Raw genomic sequence first — 18,851 nt, 5'->3', positions numbered from 1 at the left:
TTTAACCCAGGTGGTGGTGATTGTAGGTCATGACCTTTAATCCTACATTCATGTTGATCCCTTGCTAGTATTCCTGAGCCACTTTGATGACAGCAGTGAGTCTATTTAAATTAAAGCATATGTAAGCTGTGAATGGTTCCTTTTTTGGCTGCTTTGGTTGAATAAATTATCACTGAGCAGAGTGCACCCAATCCACAAACCCCTCTCTATGCATTCACGATGGAATGTTACCACACACCAGTAAGATCCCTTGAACACATTTACAATACACCATTCAATTTTTGAAATAACGTTAAACAAAGAAAACAGGCCTAAATGGTGCAACATTCTCTTTTTTGGATTTTCATTGTTAAAATGTACTCAAGGTCTTGAGCATCACCCCTGTATCAACCAGAATCACCCCATGCCAACACTAATTCAAGAACGTTCTTAAGTTATCTTGTAAAACAACAGCAAGACACTGTACTGCCCATTAAAAGACTCTCTCTGTCTGCCTTTGGCCCTATAGAGCAAATGGTACATACAATTATCCTAATAATCAAAGTACAAATAACTGGATTTTCCACTGCATAATTGTTTTAAATAATCAAAAAAGGAAATGTAGGCCTTTGCCAAGGGCTGCAAACAAGAGGATTATGGGCTGCAAACGAGTGGACCACTGACATTCATTTCAGAACTTAATAAGCTGCAATATTTCATACTGCCCCAAAAGTTAGGTAGTCCACTTTAAAGAAAAAATTGTATGAGGACTTGAAAAAATCTCATTTCTAAGTAAGTTTTTATTCCAGACAGAAGCGAGAGATTGCAATGGACTCAGACCAAATACCCCTAATTGAGAACTAGAATTAAAGTGAAGCAATTTTTGCACCACCAAAGGTATCCATTCTGAATGTGCTTTAAACCCATTTTAAAATTGCTGCCTGTGTGAGCGCATGCACGGGCACCCATCTGAGAATGGGTTCCTAAACCATTCAAAGTTGGATGGCCACAAGCATGCATGCACACTTTCAGTTGGCCATAGTGTAATACTTTCACAAAGCCTTATTACAAAAATATTCAAAGTTGTCTGCTTGAGCATGTACACGCATGGGCAGCCATCTTAATATTTTTGCAAAACTACTCCAAAAACCGCCTCTGCAGGTGTAAGTAAGCGCTTATTAGCACAGATCCTCATTTAATATTTTTGTAAACTTTTTACAAAAATCAAAAGGCTGGCAGCCAAGCCCACTAATACAAGCTTTGCCAATGCTTGTTCCTTTCCCTTCTCAGTCATAGGATTCTTACATCCATACACCGTAGAACAGAAGAGACCCACAGAACAAGTTACTTACCTTCAGTAATGAATCTGGTAGAGACAATCTATCCGCAGATTCTTTAACTTTGAATATCCCTAGGTGTCAGACTGGATCTAGAAGATTTGAGCAGTGCCCTTGCAGGTGGCATTGTTCGGCCCAGTGTGTCGCCAGTCATCTGAGGTATCCAGAGGCACCAACTCAGTGCGCTGATTTCAGTTACTTTTGTGACTTTCTATGCCAGAGGCGCGATAAGCTAAGCCCAGAGAAGGGTGTCCATTACAGAGTAATCGGTTTCCAGAGCAGACAGGATGGGTCAGTACGGAATTTGCAGCTAGATACGGCATCAGATAAGGTGTTACCAAAGTTAAGTAACTGATAAGTCTTCTAGCTACAGATTCCTTACTTTAGAATAGATACCCAAGCAATACCTCTCCAGAGCCAATTAAATTAGAAAGTCCTGCAGAATCGAACAGGCAACAAGCCCAACACGACGGACCTCACTGTCCAGGCAGTAGTGCTTGGTGAAAGTGTGCAGTGAGGCCATTGGTGTGGACATGCGTAACTGAAGCTCTGTCGACATCCCACATATCAGAGTCCAATAAGGGCTTAATGGCTGCGATCCCTAAACGCTAACTCCTTGCTTACTACAGTGACTCCAGTGCAGGAAAAGTCTTGGGATGCATGTCAGAGGAACGCTGTTGTGGGGCCACACTTGGATATAGGAGTCATGCCAGACTACGGCCTGGTTTGGTGACGCAGAGATCGCCGGCAGCGCCTAGGACATGGGGTGCTGACCTGTGTGCCCCCACCCCTGCCTCCGGCTCTTATGGAGCACTCCACTGGGGCGCAAACCTGCAAGGAAGCGAGGTGAGCTGAGCTACTGAGGTGTACCTGCGGGACATTGGTGACATGCCCAGAGCTATGGTGGAACCGAGAGGAAGGACACCGCCAATAGCCACACCAATTGGAGAGCTAAGGGCAGCCCGGGTACACTCCCCAGACGCCCTGCGATGACAATGGCCACAGGTGAGGCTGGGGACTCGTGTCCCAGGGCTGTGCCGGGCTGTCCCGCTGTCTGCTCGCCTTCACTGTGCCCCCAACCCAATCCTGTGCAGGCGATAGATCAGCGATCACTGAGGTGCAAAGCCTGCTGCCATACTCTGGTGCTGCAAAGGTGAACTGGCAGTGCTCAGCTCAGAGATGGAGGCAGGAGAAATGTATACACCTAACTTGGGAATGGCACGCAGACCCTGAGAAGCTCAGATTGCCCTTTGAAACAGTAAATAACCAAGGCACAACACAGAACCATGACATGGCTGAAGATGTGGCGCAGGGTGCTGAGGGGCGAGGAGGGGTCTACAAGGCACTCGACTGAAGATTTGATGCCCTTGACAAGAGATCAGACATGCTGGAGGAGCGCACCGATCGGCACGACGCAAGTCTGGACACGGCAGAAGAACAATAGTTACTTACCTGTAATCTGTGGTTCTCCAGTATTGGTGTCTTTCATAGATTCACATGCCTGAATCATTCCCTGTCGGAGTGGGAGTCTCACGGTATATAAAAAAGCAATAAATATGCACATAATAACCAAGACCTTGATAACCAAAAACCAGGAAGTAAATTAGCCCAAAGCTACCAAGAAAAAAGTTCCACATGTATGACTATCATAGTCATTATACATAGTCCAAACTGCAGCCAATCAGGCGACAGTACCCATCAGAGTTTTCTCCCCAGAGGCTCAGGCTCTCAGATTTTCTCGCACAAGAGTGTAACCAAGAGATAAGAGCATAAAGAAGCCTTTGAGGGGAGGTGGGCGGGTTGCATGTGAATCTATGAAAGACACCAATACTGGAGAACCACAGATTACAGGTAAGTAACTATTGTTCTTCTACAGTATTGAGGTGTCTTTCATAGATTCACATGCCTGAATCAGGGTAGATCGCAGTACCTAAATAACGCTTGGAAGACGCTATTTGTAACATAATCTGCTTATAGAAAGCATTAGCAATCACATAATAGAAATGCTAACATGTATAAACATATATGAAAATTTGCAATCACAAGAGCATGTACTGAATATAGGCAAGATAATAAGCGTCTGAAAAGCAATAGAGGGGAGGGGAAACAGAGGTTCACCTTATCTGAAAATATTGGGAAGAACCGCTTGACCCACTGAAGTATCAGCCTCGCTGGCAGCTTCCAAACAGTAATGCTTGGTGTAAGTATGTATGCTGGACCAAGTTGCTGCTTTGCAGATTTGCTGTAGAGGAACACCAGCGAAGAGAGCAGTCGAAGAAACCGCCCTCGTAGAGTGTGCTCTTGGAGTTGTCTGCAAAGGCCTTCCAGCATGTAGATGGCAAAAGTCGATAGCGGCAGAAATCATCTAGCTATGGTCTGTTTAGACACTGCTTGACATTGCCGTATCTTTCCGTAGGCAATAAACAATTGATTGGATTTACGAATGGCAGAGGTCCTTTGTAAATAGAACTTAAGACATCTTCTGATGTCAAGGGTATGCAATACCCTCTCTGCAGGGGATTGCAGGTTAGGAACAAATGTTTTCATGATGACTGGTTCGTTCAGGTGAAAATCCGAAGGCACTTTAGGCATAAATTTAGGATTTGTACGCAGCACTACAGAATTGGACGTGAATTGACTGTGAAAGCTTGAATATCACGGACTCTTCTCGATGAAGTCAATGCTAGCAACAGAGAAACCTGCCAGGTTAGAAATTTAAAATCCACTCTGTGAATTGGTTCAAATGGGTGGCGCATGAGCTGCGCTAATACCACATTAAGATGCCAGGAGGGAGGTGGACGACGTACAGGAGGACATTCGGAATAGTCCTTTAAAAAAACTGTTGTATTATTCATGATGACTAAAGAGAATTGGACCCCATCCTGTCGGAATCTTGAAATGGCCGCCAGAAAGACTTAACGTTGCATGAGAGAGGCCTGATCTCGCTTCAGAGAAGCAGGATCCGGATGGCAAATCGGACCGATCTGAATGGACAGGCGATTCGGTACTGGTCGAAACTTAATTGGATCGCACTCTGACAGGAGGAGACGTTTGGTGAACCAGAATTGGTGAGGCCATCTGGGAGCGATGAGAATTAGGCGACAAGGTTCTTTCTTCATCTTCCGGAGAACTCTGGGAAGCAACGGTATCGGAGGAAAGGCGTAAGCATTTATTTGAGACCAGTTCATCGAAAACGCATTCCCGCGAGAATCCTTGTGGGGAAGACAGCTTACAAAGAATAGGCATTTGCTGTTCTTCTTGGTCGCAAAGAGGTCCAGATCGGGATGACCCCACTGCTGGAAGACTCGATCCACCATCAGCTGATGCAGTTCCCATTCGTGGGTGGACACCGTTGACCTGCTGAGGGTATCCGCCAGAACATTTGAAACTCCCCGCACGTGAACTACCAAGATATTGATCCTGTGCCGTATCGCCCAAGCCCAGATTTCTTGGGTTTCTTGAGACAGAAAAGCCGACCTCGTTCCTCCGTTTGTTAGTAATGCATACTTGTAGTATTGTCCGTGCGAACCAATACTGTGGCTCCTAGAATGATTGTACGAAAGGACTTGAGGGCTAAGAAGATGGCTCTTAGTTCTAGTAGATTGATGTGCTATTTCTTTTTTTTGAGGGCTCCATTTCCCGCTGACCTTCAGCCCTTGAAGATGTGCTCCCCAACCCTCGAAGGGATGAGTCTGTGGTGATAGTGAAATTTGGCGTTTCTTGAAGGAACGCACATCCCTACTTTAGATTTCTTTCTTGAGCCCACCAGAGAAATGCCTCCCGCATCCGAGGAGTGATTTGAATGAGATCTTCGAATGAACCGGAGATTTGTAACCATTGCAGGTTGAGTTCCTCTTGAAGGGGCCTCACTCTGACGCGGCAATTTGGTATCAACGGGATGCAAAAAGAGACCATTCCTAGAAAGGACTTTAACTGTCAGACTGAAACAGACTTTCTTGATCGTAATATGTGAGCCAGGTTTTGGATTCTCTTTTGCCTTTCGTCTGATACGAAAGCTTGAACTAACTGCGTGTCCAAGGTCGCTCCCAAGAACATCTGCCTTTGTGAAGGAACAAGATGTGATTTGCCGAGGTTGATAGAAAGACCCAGCGATTGGAATAGAGACAGACCTCTTTGGACATGGGCGCTCGTGTCGGAGAAATAATTCGCCTTGATAAGGCAATCATCCAGGTAAGGAAATACTTACCTGGATGAGGTGCGCTGCTACTGGAGCTATTTATTTATTAATAACATTTCCAAAGCGCGAACAATGGCCCTTGGGCATCTCGGCGCTGAGATATCTGCAGTATTTAACCCGAGAGGGAGAAACTGAGTTTACTGATTAAAAAGCCATGTCTTGAGCTGTTTACGAAAAGACCATAGAGATGGGCTTATTTTTATCGAATGCGGCAGTGTGTTCCAAAGTTTAGGGGCTGACACCAAGAATCTTCTGTCACCCCAGGTGACAGATTTGGTACGAGGAATCATGAGGTCATTTGAGGTGGACGAGCGTAATGTTCTGTGGGGACAATAGGGAGTCAGATATAGCAGAACAACCATTTGAACTTGCCAGAATCATAGAAAAATCCTATGAAGAACTAGGAAGAGATAGTTTGGGTGGGAAACCAGTGAAACCCCAACTAACTGAAAATCCTGAAAAGGTATTTATTAAGAATAATCTAACAGCTCCAAAAAAGAACTGGGATGGAAATAAACAGTCCACTCCCAAAGAAAAAAGATTCCAGTCCAGAGGAAGGTCTCCTCGGCGGAGAGAGAGATCTCCGGACCAAGGACACAAGTCTCCCCAGAGGGAGCCCTCTGAGAAAAAATACAACCTTAGAAATAGGGATAATTTGAAGAAACCTGATAGATAAAGATATTGATACACGTCCCTCTCGATCTTTTCAGACTTCCTCGCAGAAATCGGAAAGAAGAGGACGGTCAGAACAAAGGGAAGAGCACTTCAAGTCCAAAGACAAGGAGCCTGCTCATCAAAGTAAAAAGTTACAATTTCCAAAGAAGAAGGTAGCCAGTATTAAAGTGATCAAACATGCCGAGGATCCCGAGGACACAGCTGAAAAACGGAGAGTGGGCTCAGACAATGCTAGACAGCGCAGCAGAAGTGAGCATAGCTCGCAAGATCCTGATGAATCATCTGGAGACAGTGGACACGAATGAATACATTCAGGTGGAAACTGCAGACACCAGAGTTCGCAAACCTCATAAAATATACGAAATAACATTACGTATAGAGGGAGATAAGACTAGGAAAATAAGGGGTCTATTTTGGGATAATCTCTCCAAAGGCTATGACATCCTTTTAGCTGAAAAAGACTGGCCACCGGAGTTTGTCAGGGAGTGCCCTCATGGCGAAGAAATGATTATGCCTGCCTTCTCAAATCACATTCCAATTCATAAAAAATATACACTTGCAAGAAAGTGGGCAGTAGCCCAAGCTCCTGCATTATATAAAAACCATGTAGGATGGGATGAGGACTCACCTCCTCACAAAATCCAGTTAAAATCTCAACCAACTGCACAAAGGCAGTACCCAATTAAGCAAGAAGCTAAAAAACAGGTCAGGGAGATCTTAGATCAACTTGAATACCAGGGGGTGATTGAAACATGCACCTCACAAATGAACAATCCTTTGTTTCCTGTCTCCAAACCAGATGATTCATATCGTCTAGTTGTGGACTACAGACACCTAAACTCATGTCGCAAAACTTTTGCAGTACAAAACTCACACAGTGCAGCACTAATGAATAGCATAGTGCGCAAAAAATACAAAACATTAGACATCTCTAATGGATTCTTTTGTCAAAATATAGCACCTGAAAGCAGATATTTGACCGCTTTCTCAATAAATGGCTCGCAGAAATATTTCTGTCGTTTGCCACAGGGGTTCAAGAACAGCCCAGGATTATTCTCAGCGAGAGTAACAGAGTTACTACAAATGTATGATGATGAGGCATTATCTTATGTCGATGACATCTATCTAACAGATGATGACTTGGATACTCACTTGAAAAGAGTGAACACCATAATACTTGGGTTCTCAGCAGAGGGTTACAAATTCAACTTCAAGAAGTCAAGAATTGCCCATCTGACTGTCCTGTTTTTAGGATATGAATTATCAAGTGAAGGCAAAAGCCTGGCAGACAATTTCCTAGAGAAATGTGCCGTAATCCAAGCACCAAGAACGCTGAAAAACATACAATCAATTCTATGTTTCCTGAATTTCGGTAGAACGTACATTATAAATTATGCAGAGAGGGTTAAACCTCTCTATGACCTAATAAGACCAGATTCTAAAACAATCAATTGGACTCAAAAACACAGAAATTTTGAGATCATTGCAAACAGACATGTTAGCTAAAACAAAATTGCAACCACGTGATAACACACGCAACCTTGTAATTCGGGTCATCCCAGGAAGATGCGGATTCACATACCTGACCTCTAATGAGGGAGAAACAGTACCAATAGCATACAAATCTCACTTGTACACAGAAGCTGAAAAAACATTCAGCATTAAGAAAAGGAATATGCTACTTACCAGCATGCATCTGTTCTTGGCATAGAGGGCTGCAGAGTGGTACATTTATGAATAGATCGCAATCTGGTGTTGGGCTCGGATGATTGCACTTGTTTTTCTTCTGGAGAAGTCTTTGTCGTCATTGATGACGACTCCTCTTGGTGTTAGTGCGCATGGGCATCGGCTCCATCCTTAGATTGTTTTGCCATAGTAGGGTTAGATGGAGTAGTGTAGTAGAATACATAAAGATATGCCCATGTAAGTGTATCTAAATAAGATAATGTTGGGACAGACACAGGTTTCCGGGGAGGCAGGGAGGGCATGTACCACTCTGCAGCCCTCTATGCCAAGAACAGATGCATACTGGTAAGTAGCATATTCCGTTCGAGGCATATGGGCTGCAGATGGTACATTTATGAATAGATTATACAGCAGTTACCTCCCTAGCGGTGGTCACCAGTGTCTGTCGCAACTGTTTGAAATAGAGTTTTTAGTACAGCTTGGCCCACTCTGGCTTGTTGTGTAGCCTGTACATCAACAGTAGTGTTTTGTAAATGTATGTGGTGTAGACCAAGTTGCTGCTCTACATATGTCATCTAGGGGAATGTTCCCTAAGAATGCCATAGATGCTCCTAGCTTCCGTGTAGAATGAGCTCTAGGAGGAACAGTTAATGTTCTCTTTGCTTTAATGTAACATATTTGTATACATCTTACAATCCATCTAGCGATGCCCGCTTTAGAGATAGGATTGCCCTTATGTGTTGGGGAAAATGCTACAAATAGTTGTTTAGTTTTCCTGAAGTTTTGTGTCCTTTCTATGTAGTACAAAATGGCTCTTTTGACATCTAGTGTATGTAGGGCCCTTTCTGCCACCGTCTGTGGCTTTGGAAAAAAAACTGGTAGTTCCACCGGTTGGTTGATGTGGAATGCTGAAATTACTTTAGGCAAGAACTTTGGGTTTGTTCTAAGAACCACTTTATTCTGGTGTAACTGTAGGAATGGTTCTTGTATTGTCAATGCCTGTAATTCACTTACTCTCCTGAGTGAGGTAATGGCTATAAGGAAAGCCACCTTCCATGTAAGGAATTGTATCTCGCACCTATGCATAGGTTCGAAAGGTGGTCCCATTAGTCTGGTGAGTACTACGTTGAGGTTCCAGACCGGGGAAGGTGGTAATCTTGGTGGAATGACTCTTTTTAAGGCCTTCCATGAAGGCTTTTATCGCTGGCACTCTGAACAGGGATATATGCTGCCTGTTTTGTAGGTACGCTGCTATAGCTGCTAGATGTACTCTGATAGATGTGTACGCGAGATTACATTGCTGTAAGTGTAGTAAGTAGCAAATAATCTCCCTTGTTGATACGTCCAGAGGGTTGATATTGTTAGTGGTACAGTGTATAGCAAACCTCTTCCACTTAGCTGCATAGCATGCTCTGGTGGTGGGACGTCGCGCTTGCTTAATTATCTCCATGCAATTTGGGGGTAGATCTAAGTACCCAAATTCTTGGATTTCAGGAGCCAGATCGCTAGGTTCAGTTGTGTGGGATCTGGGTGCATTATTTCTCCATGGTTCTGTGTAAGGTGCATGGGTAGAATTCTTAGCTTTTGGTGTGGCACTTGTGAGAGTTGCAGGAGCGTGGTGAACCACGGTTGTCGTGCCCACGTGGGTGCTACTAGTATCATGGTCATTGAGTGCTGTTGCAGCTTTCTGACCACTAATGGGATTAGTGGGAGAGGGGGAAAAGCGTATGCAAATTTGTTGGACCAATTTATCCATAACGCATTGCCCTGTGACAGGTGGTGTGGGTACCTGGACGCGAAGCTTTGGCATTTTGCGTTCTGATGAGTGGCAAATAGGTCTATCTCTGGTTGTCCCCATCTTTGGAAGAATGGCTGCAGTATTTGTTGGTGCAGTTCCCATTCGTGTATTTGTTCCGACTGTCTGCTTAAGATGTCTGCTATCTGGTTTTGGACTCCTGGTAGGTGTTCGGCTAACAGATAGATGTTTTGAGGAATGGCCCATCTCCAAATTTCCTGTGCTAGTTTGGATAGTTGGAGAGAGTGCGTCCCCCCCTGTTTTTGAATATAATACATTGCTGTCATGTTGTCTGTTCTGATCAGGACTGCTTTGTCGGTAACATGTATTTGAAAGGCTTTCAATGCTAGAAACACTGCTAGTAGTTCTAGATGATTGATGTGCAGTCTTCTTTCCTGCACACTCCACCTTCCTTGCACTGTGTATTTCTCCATATGTGCTCCCCATCCCGTGAGCGATGCGTCCGCTGTTATTGTCACCTGTGGAATTGGTTCTAGGAACGACCGCCCCTTGGTAATGTTTGTTGTGTTCCACCACTTCAGAGAGCGGTGTGTGCGGTCTACCAACACCAGATCTGTAATCTGTCCTTGAGCCTGATTCCACTGTGTCGTTAAACATTCTTGTAGCGGACGCATTTGTAGTTTGGCATATGGTATTAGCAGTATGCAGGATGACATCATCCCTAATAGCTGCATGAACACTCTCGCTGCTAGTGAGTGTTGTGGCTGGAATCTTTGAATGATTGTAAGCATTGTTTGTATCCTGGCTGGATAGGGGTATACTTTGGCTTTTTCTGGGTCTATAGTAGCCCCCAGATATTGTTGAACCTTGCTTGCTTGCAGGTGTGACTTTTTGTAGTTCACCGTGAACCCTAGCTGGTGTAGCAGCTGAATTGTCCTTTGTGTGTTCTGAAGACATTCCTCTTGTGACTTGGCCTTTATTAGCCAGTCGTCCAAGTAGGGGAAGACATGTATTTGCTGTCTTCATAGGTGAGCTGCCACCACTGCTAGGCATTTTGTGAACACCCTTGGTGCCGTTGTGACACCAAACGGAAGGACTTTGAACTGATAATGTTGTCCGTCTACCACAAACCTGAGGTATTTCCTGTGGGCTTTGTGAATCGGGATATGAAAGTATGCGTCTTTTAGATCCAGTGTAGAAAGAAAGTCCCCTTTCTTCAGTAAAGGAAGTACTTGTTGGAGCGTGACCATGTGGAAATGTTCCGAATTTATGTATGCGTTGAGAGGTCTTAGGTCCAATATTGGCCTTAAAGACCCGTCCTTTTTGGGAATTAGGAAGTATAGGGAGTATACTCCTGTTCCTTGTTGGTGCTGTGGAACCTTCTCTATGGCATGCTTTTGTAGCAGGGATAGTACTTCTTGTTTTAACAGTGTCAGATGATCTTGTTTCATTGGGCGCTGTTTGGGGGGGATGTTTGGTGGGGTAGCTGTGAGTTCTAGGCAATAACCATGTTGGATAATTTGTCTCACCCACCTGTCTGATGTGATGTTTTCCCAGGCAGGTAGGAACTGTGATAGGCGTCCCCCGACCGGTGTTATGTGGTCTGGGGGGAGCTGTATGAAGTCACTGTTTTGGGGTTGGAGAGTTGCGGTTGTTGTTGTTTCCGCGACCCCTACCCTTGTTGTTGTTACCTCTGTAACTGCCCCTAGCATTACCTCTGGGTGATGTTGGTGTAAAAGAGGTCTGTTGCTGGCTTGTGCCTGTATTTTTGGATCCTTCTCTATAGGTGGACCTACGAAAGGAACCTCTTTGGGTGGGCTGTTGCAATGCTCCCATTGATTTAGCCGTTTCCGTGTCCTTTTTCATCTTTTCTAAGGCCTCATCTGTCCCTGATCCGAAAAGTGTTTTCTCATCAAAAGGCTGGTTCAAAGTCAAAGTCAAAAGCCAGCTTTATTTGATTAGTTAAAATCATAAAAGCAACAATACAGTACAATTTATAAAAACAGTTGATAAAAAGTTATTTTACATATCGTATAATTCATATGGTTAAAACTGTTTAAAAATCAGTCAAAGTGCTATGTAAATCCAGTCAATAGTTTAGATGTTAAAACAAAAACAGTACATTCGCAATGTAATCATAAGAAGAGTAGTTAATTTAAGATATATTAGCTAAATCTGCAATGTAATGAGGGCGCCCTTCCATGTCCTTCGGGGATAGCTTCCTGGTTTTTGTGCGCATAGCTGCGACCAGAAAGCTAGCAACCCCGAAGATTATCTTGGTACTCCCTAGTAACTGCAGATGAAGAAACGCTGGGCGCACCTGAGTAAAGCCTTTTCCCCTTAAAATAGGGACCACGTATAGTTTTCTACTCTTCTTGAAATGCTCACAAAACATTACGAAGTGTAAAAGGGACTGCTCTGAAAAATTATCGCAGCTACAGGGTATTGACTCATCTGGCACCCCCCATACAGGGAAGACTCCCAGAGAATACTGGATGATGTTGAACCTAAATCTAACAAGAAGGTGTCGATGGTATGGACGGCTTACAATTGTTAGATAAGGTTCAATCGACGGTGTGGTCAGGAGGAGAAAATTTGCTCTTGCTCTGGGTTTAATCAACTCCTCACTTTCCCGCTTTAACGCTGCCCTTCTCAAGAAATTTTCCTTAATCCATTTCACGTCCCCCTTGCAGATTGTATTAGGGTGGCTAAAAAGGTTGGGCCTACCAAGACTTTCCAGGGCGCCCTTCACATAAGCTAACCACTGGATCTTTAAAGCATTTTCCAACACCATACAATCCCTAAGAATAATGTGGTTAAGCCTAATTTCATTATTCAGCCAGATTTTAGCCCAACATACCAATGGTTCCAAGAGAAGCTGATCAGTAATGAAGCCCAGGCCTAACTCTGTGTGTAGGGAAAAAACTGGGGTGGATTGTGGAACACTTAGTAGTGATCTTAGAAACTGATTTTCCACAATCTGCAAATCACCGGTTGAATAGTAACCCCACAGCGCTGCGCCATAGGTGGCTATGGAAAGGCATTTTGTTTTGTACACTTTCAGTAGTGCCTCCATTGGACGTGAGCCTAGTTGCTTTGCAAAGCTTAGCAAGGCTGAGGTTGAGCGGGTTACGGCAAGTGACTTAGCGCACACCTGCGGTTTCCATGAGCCCTTCTCCTCAAAGATCACACGCAGGTAAGTGAAGACCTGTACCCTTGAGACCCCCTCACCACAACAACTAAAACTTTTTAGTTTTTTTGGCCTTTGCCGCCTCCCGGCCACCATAACATGAGATTTTTTTCTTATTGATCAGGAGGTCGAGTTTCGCCATAAAATCACCAAATGCATCCAGAAGCTTTTGTAGCCCCACTCCCGTACGAGTGAGGAGGACCGCATCGTCTGCGTATAGCAGAACAGGCACTGCGCCCCCCCCCCCCCCACGTACGGGATGTCAAGTGTGGACCCCTCCAGTGCTTTATCCAAAGAGTTGATGTATAAGGTGAATAAGAGTGGGGCTAAAATGCAGCCTTGCCTCACTCCTCTTCTGGATTTAAAGGGTCTGGTGGTATTGCCATCCTGGGTTATTCTAATGGAAGCTGATAAGTCTTCATGAAGGGCCGCCAAAAAAATCTATAAGAGGAGGATCAAACCCTATCCCAGCTAAAATGGCCCATAACTTGGTCCTATTGACCAAGTCAAAGGCCGAAGAAAGGTCCATAAATGCAAGGTATATATGACCCTCTTTTGCCACAGTATATTTGCTAACCAGTATATGTAAATTCAGGCACTGATCAATTGTGCCCCGTTTCTCACGGAAACCATACTGGAGTTCAGAGAGCACCCCCTTCTCTTTAGTGATGTTGCTCAGTCTAGTCAAGATAACTCTGCCGAGAATCTTGACAGCGGAGTCAATTAACGATATCGGCCTGTAACAGGACGGATCGTTTCTTGGCCCCTTCTTATATATTGGGACGATAGTTGAGGTGGCCCAGGATTCAGGGAACCCCGCTGTAACCGTTGCATTAAAAACGTTAGTAAGTATTTTGGCCCAAAGGAGTGGACTCGAGCTGTATAAGTCTGCCGGAACACCGTCGGGTCCTGGAGCCTTGTGTTTGGTCATCTCAACTATTGCCTTGTTGACCTCCACTTCATTGAAAACAACAGGGGGGGCTTCTGTCGTGGGCTGATGGAACCTACTGGGTGCTGGGAGCATATCACTCTTGTAGATCTTACTAAAATGGTCTACCCATTGATCTTCAGAGATTACACAGTCCATGACAGTATTGGTTGATGTAGAAAAATAAGGATGGTTAATGACCATCCAAAATTTGGAGCTATCCTTCAAGATATTGGTCGATATTAGACTATCCCAAGCCTCACTTTTAATAGACTTTTTCCGCTTTTCAATCGCCTGTCTATATTTTTTCCTAAGCCCAGCCACAAGGTCTTTATTTCTTGGCTGTTGTTTTAGGGCTTGAAGTAAATCCTTATGTGTCCTTGAGCATTCTTTATCAAACCATCTTGGGGTGGAGAGATCAACCTGCTTCTTAGTGCAAGTTAATTCCTTATTAATGTTAAAACAAATAGTGGAGAAAGAACTAATAATGACACTACCCTCAGATGTACTATCCATGCAAATTGACATGTCGTCTTGGGAGTTCTGTACAAGGTTATTCATAAAAGAATCCGGCACCACCTTTGCCCATTTTAGTCTGCGGCCCTGGTCCTTAGGGACAAGGGTATCACTGCGGCCCCCCAGACGCTCAACCTGGGTGACGCTGTTGAGGCCCATGTTCAGGAGCAGGACCACTGGGTTGTGATCACTAAAGGGGGAGGGAATCACTTCGTAAGATACCACTATGTCGATTAACCCTGGTGTGATAAAGATATAGTCGATGACCGTGCTAGCATCTCTGCCAACAAAGGTTGGAGTTCTTACGTCCTCCCATGACCCGTGTGCCTCGTACAAGTTTTGGTTTGCTAATAAATTCTCCAAATCCGCCCCCTGTGGAGTGTGCTCAAAATGAGTACTGAGAGCTCCTGGTGGGCCCAATAGCTCCTTATTCTGACATCCCCAATTACACGGATGAACATTAAAATCTCCCAATAACAGGGTTTCGAATAAAGCAGATTGCTGTGACTTATATGTTATTAAAAAAGAAGTTAGAGAACTCAAATGTGAACAGCATCTATCTCTATCAGGTGCGTTATAGAAGTTGATTATCAAAATTAAGGGGGAATTTGGTCTTGCCCACTCTATACCTAGTATATCAGATGAAAACGCTATTTTCCGTGCAGAACCCCGCAATTTTAAGGAAATAAATATATACAGGCCCCCCTTGTGTCTGCCACCCTCCCCAGGGGTGGCTTTAGTAGAAAAACTCCGATACCCATCCATGAAGAAATCCCCACTGGAATCCCAAGTTTCCTGGAAACCCAGGATATCATATTGTGTGATTAGATTTAACCATCTTTCATCAGAAACTTTCTTCTTTAGCCCAGCAATGTTCCAGCTCATTGCAGTGACATGACGACCACTAGCAACTGAAGTGACAACCCGAGATGGTGAGACAATGGGTGGTTGTCAATCATTCGTATCTAGCGTAGAAGTGTTTAAAAGAGGATGGAACCTATTGCTGAGTGTGATCCCTGGCCCATGACTGGGGGTATGCTCTACTTCGGATGCTATTACTAGAGCACTATTTGGCCTTACCCGCAATAATGCCTGCTGGGTTTGATAGGATACATGAGTCTTCACTCCCTGTCTCTTCGCACTGCCTAAGGGGACTGGGACATAAGGGAGGTTTGTTTGGGGTTGAAGGTAGGAGGGGGGAGGATAAAAGTACCCTAATGGGAGTGGTCTGATACCTCCACTCCCTGGGTCAGAACCATCCCAAAGTAGGGAATCTGCAATGTTGGGTGTATCAAAGTTAACAATCACGCAATCTCCAGCAATGCATTTAGGCCTCCGCCCTACCCAATCTACCCTTCGTGCCGCTATAATATGTTTACCCACATCCAGACTGCCACTGTTGAACTGGCCACACCATCTCCTAGTTCTATTTAGCAAATCTAAATCGGATTCCCTCTGTTGTGGTTTAATGCGCGGAATCCCTGTTAGGATGACAACTAGGCTTGCTGCCTCCGGGGGGAGATCCACTGGGCGGCTCAGTCTATTACTGGGCTTACTGGAGGGGTGCACCTGTGGTCTAGGGGTAGGTAACGTATCTGCCCTCCCCATCTCCTCGACCCCTACTAAATGGGTCCCCCGTGCTAAATCAATATTTTTATCAAGTGACAAGGATGCAGATAAATGTTGCGAGCTGTGCACTTCAATTTGTGAACTAGATAAAGCCGCAGTTGATGTTATAACTCTCGCCTCATGTTCACATGCCACTCTGCTTCTAATGTGGGGCTGACAGCGTGGGCAATGTATATTAGGCTCCGTGAGATATTTGTCAATCCTTTCACATTTTTTCATAATGTTATCTACACATGATTTGAGAGTGTCCACAATGTCTTTGGCCAAATTCACAAGTAAAGGTTCCAAATGGGATTCGATTAAGCCCTCCACTACCTCAACCAAATTGTCCTGGAGGCCCTGGAATGTCTGTTTATCCGCTTTAGCGCCATGTACGTCATGTGACTTCTTCCCTCGTAAGTTTTTAGCCTTATGTCGCGTGTTTACAGTAGAAACCACATGTACAGTATCGCTATCCAGGGCATGTGGAGGGGTAATGGCCCTGGGAGCAGGGGAGGCAGTAGAAGTCACGACTTCTATAATGGGTTCCAGGGGGATGTGTGTAACATGCTCAGGAACCACTGTGTCTATTAAATTCCTCCTCTCTGTATCCGAGTGGTCAAGGCCCAGTTCTTTTTCCGCACTAGCAATTTCTTTTGCAGAAAGAACTACCAAAGACTCACGTGATACATTTATTGAGTCATCAGCGTGATGGCGTTGACGCTGCAGGGAATTTATTGGCTGAGACAGCCACAGCGGAAGCAACTAAATCAGCTCCAGTAGCTACAAAAAAGCGTTCAGGAAAATACGTTGACGGGGAAACTATGCTGGCGGTAAATACGTCATCAAAAGGAGACTGTTCAGCGTTACCTGTCAACTATCCACTCAATTATACATACATAATCGATGCAAACTCCGTTCCTTTTGCTCGAATCCCTGGAGTGGGGGATAGGGTAATTCCAAACAGGAACAGGAGAGGCTTCTTAATACAAGAAGCACATATGGGATTAGGTTTAAGGCATCAGATGATCAAAGAATCTTTGACAGAATTAAAATCAGAATACTGGTGGCCGGGGATGAGCGTGGATAATCACAAATTTGCAAAAAATTTTGAAAACTGCAACAGAGATCGCAGTGGCGAACCGGCCGAGGTAGTGCCAGAACACACAATAGAAAGCATAAAGCGATCTATTCGCATGATTAAATAAAAAAACATGCGTCCCAATGTATATTATTTAAAACTATCATCACTTAAAATGTAGACCCCCAGCTCTCGGCTGACGTCTGAACTGTTATAAAAAAGATTTGCGACTCTATAATGGCATATACGCAAGGGGCATGCTAGATTCATTGGCCTGCTTTTAGCTCTCAGGCTTATAGGGGGGCATGGCCAGCATGGGCATTGCATTGCGGGACTCTTATCACTTCCTTCCTGAGGGAAACGGGATGGTGTAAAGAAAAAACCAAGGCATAGAGCAATCTATAACGGCAAAGGTATTAGGTTCGGGAGCTGGGTGGGTCAAACATTTAATAAGTGTCCAACGTAGTCTTAATAATCTGCCAAGAAATTCTCTGAGAGGTCTCAGTCCGTACGAACTATTGTTTGGGACTAGAATGTTAATCCAGGACCTCGATAGTCAAACTTCATTGGTTAAAGAAAAATGCTTTGATATCAAAGATAGTTTGGCTATTTTACAGGACTTAAATGAAGCAAGAAAAGACCTGAGCAACATAAAGTTTAAACAACAGCCAACAACCACTGAAGAGAAACCACCTGTCCCAGCAAGGCCTGTCTGGATTCCAAAAATCGGGGATCTGGTCAGAGAGAAAATAACGGTGAATAAGGAATTTGGGCCTTCTTACAGAAAGGCAGTACCTGTCTTAGCTATCAACGGAACAAGATCAGTTGTACTACCGCCCTTTGCTGGTAAAAATGAGAACCGAGTTGTATCCATCGACCTGGTTAAACCACAATCATGTGGCCGATAATAAGTAGTAGGCCAAGTGGACTCCCAAGAAATAGCAGAACACCAAAATTTGCTACAAACACAGAGGTTCAAACTGAGAGACTAATCACATTTGATAAACCTACAGTGAATCAACAAGGACTATGCAACAAAGCCATGGAACTTAAACCTCTTGAAACCCAAATCACAATAATGCATCAAGAAACACCAGTCTACAATGATGTAACCACAGACTATGCTAATGAAACAAAGCAAATTCCAAAAACAAAAAGGAATCCAGAAGCAATTGAAACAATTGACAGAACTGCATCAGGCTATTTCATCAACTTCGATGATTTTTCTGAGGATCCGAGCGAACCTGAGGAACTGCCGACACCATCAAAGACTTTTAAAGACAAAGCAAAACAACTCTTTCATCAACTACAAGAAACCTATCTGATTTCTCCATGGATTGAATTTTGGGTGGCACAAGGTGTATTTGTCCTCATACTTTGGCTCATCCTGGTACTATACTTGGGTCATTTCATTGAGGGAAAATATGTTACAATGGACACAGCAAGTCAGAATATCAACTTGGTCCTAAAACCACACAAGTCTTCACACATCGAGAAAAGAGAACTTTCTTCAGTAAACTTCACAGCCAATCCTATACCCGGTGGGGTAGCATGGGACAAAACTGATTACGAAATCTATGGCCCTGTCGAGCTCCTGAAGTATCCTCACCAATTCAAGATTTCATTAAGTGACTTTGTAAAATCAAGCACATTCGCTGATGATTGGGACTTTGAAAGTATTAATGATATGATGTCAGATCTAGTGATGTCAGCTAAATTTACAGAACATGATTATTTACAGGGTTCATCTAATTATGACCAGATGTACTGTTACAACCACTATGGTAACCATTATCTGCATAAATCTGCTCAACCTAGAAATGTTTTTAATTATAACCAATGGGAACATTGTGCAACTCCACCAAAAGGCAGTTCGAAAACATTTTATGAAAAATTT

The 18,851-nt window shown here is 44.1% G+C and overlaps 1 protein-coding gene across 1 annotated transcript in view; it reads right to left on the bottom strand.

The window, feature by feature from the left end:
- CTDSPL2 (CTD small phosphatase like 2) overlaps positions 1 to 18,851 on the bottom strand; it is a 384,035-nt gene that overhangs the window by 225,947 nt on the left and 139,237 nt on the right. The gene's annotated exons all lie outside the window — the stretch shown is intronic.

The sequence above is a fragment of the Lissotriton helveticus genome, chromosome 3_1 (genome assembly GCF_964261635.1).
Source record: "Lissotriton helveticus chromosome 3_1, aLisHel1.1, whole genome shotgun sequence".
In the NCBI taxonomy this organism is placed as follows: domain Eukaryota; kingdom Metazoa; phylum Chordata; class Amphibia; order Caudata; family Salamandridae; genus Lissotriton; species Lissotriton helveticus.
The sequence above is the reverse complement of the archived record's forward strand: the minus strand, read 5'-3'. Positions and strand labels throughout refer to the sequence as shown.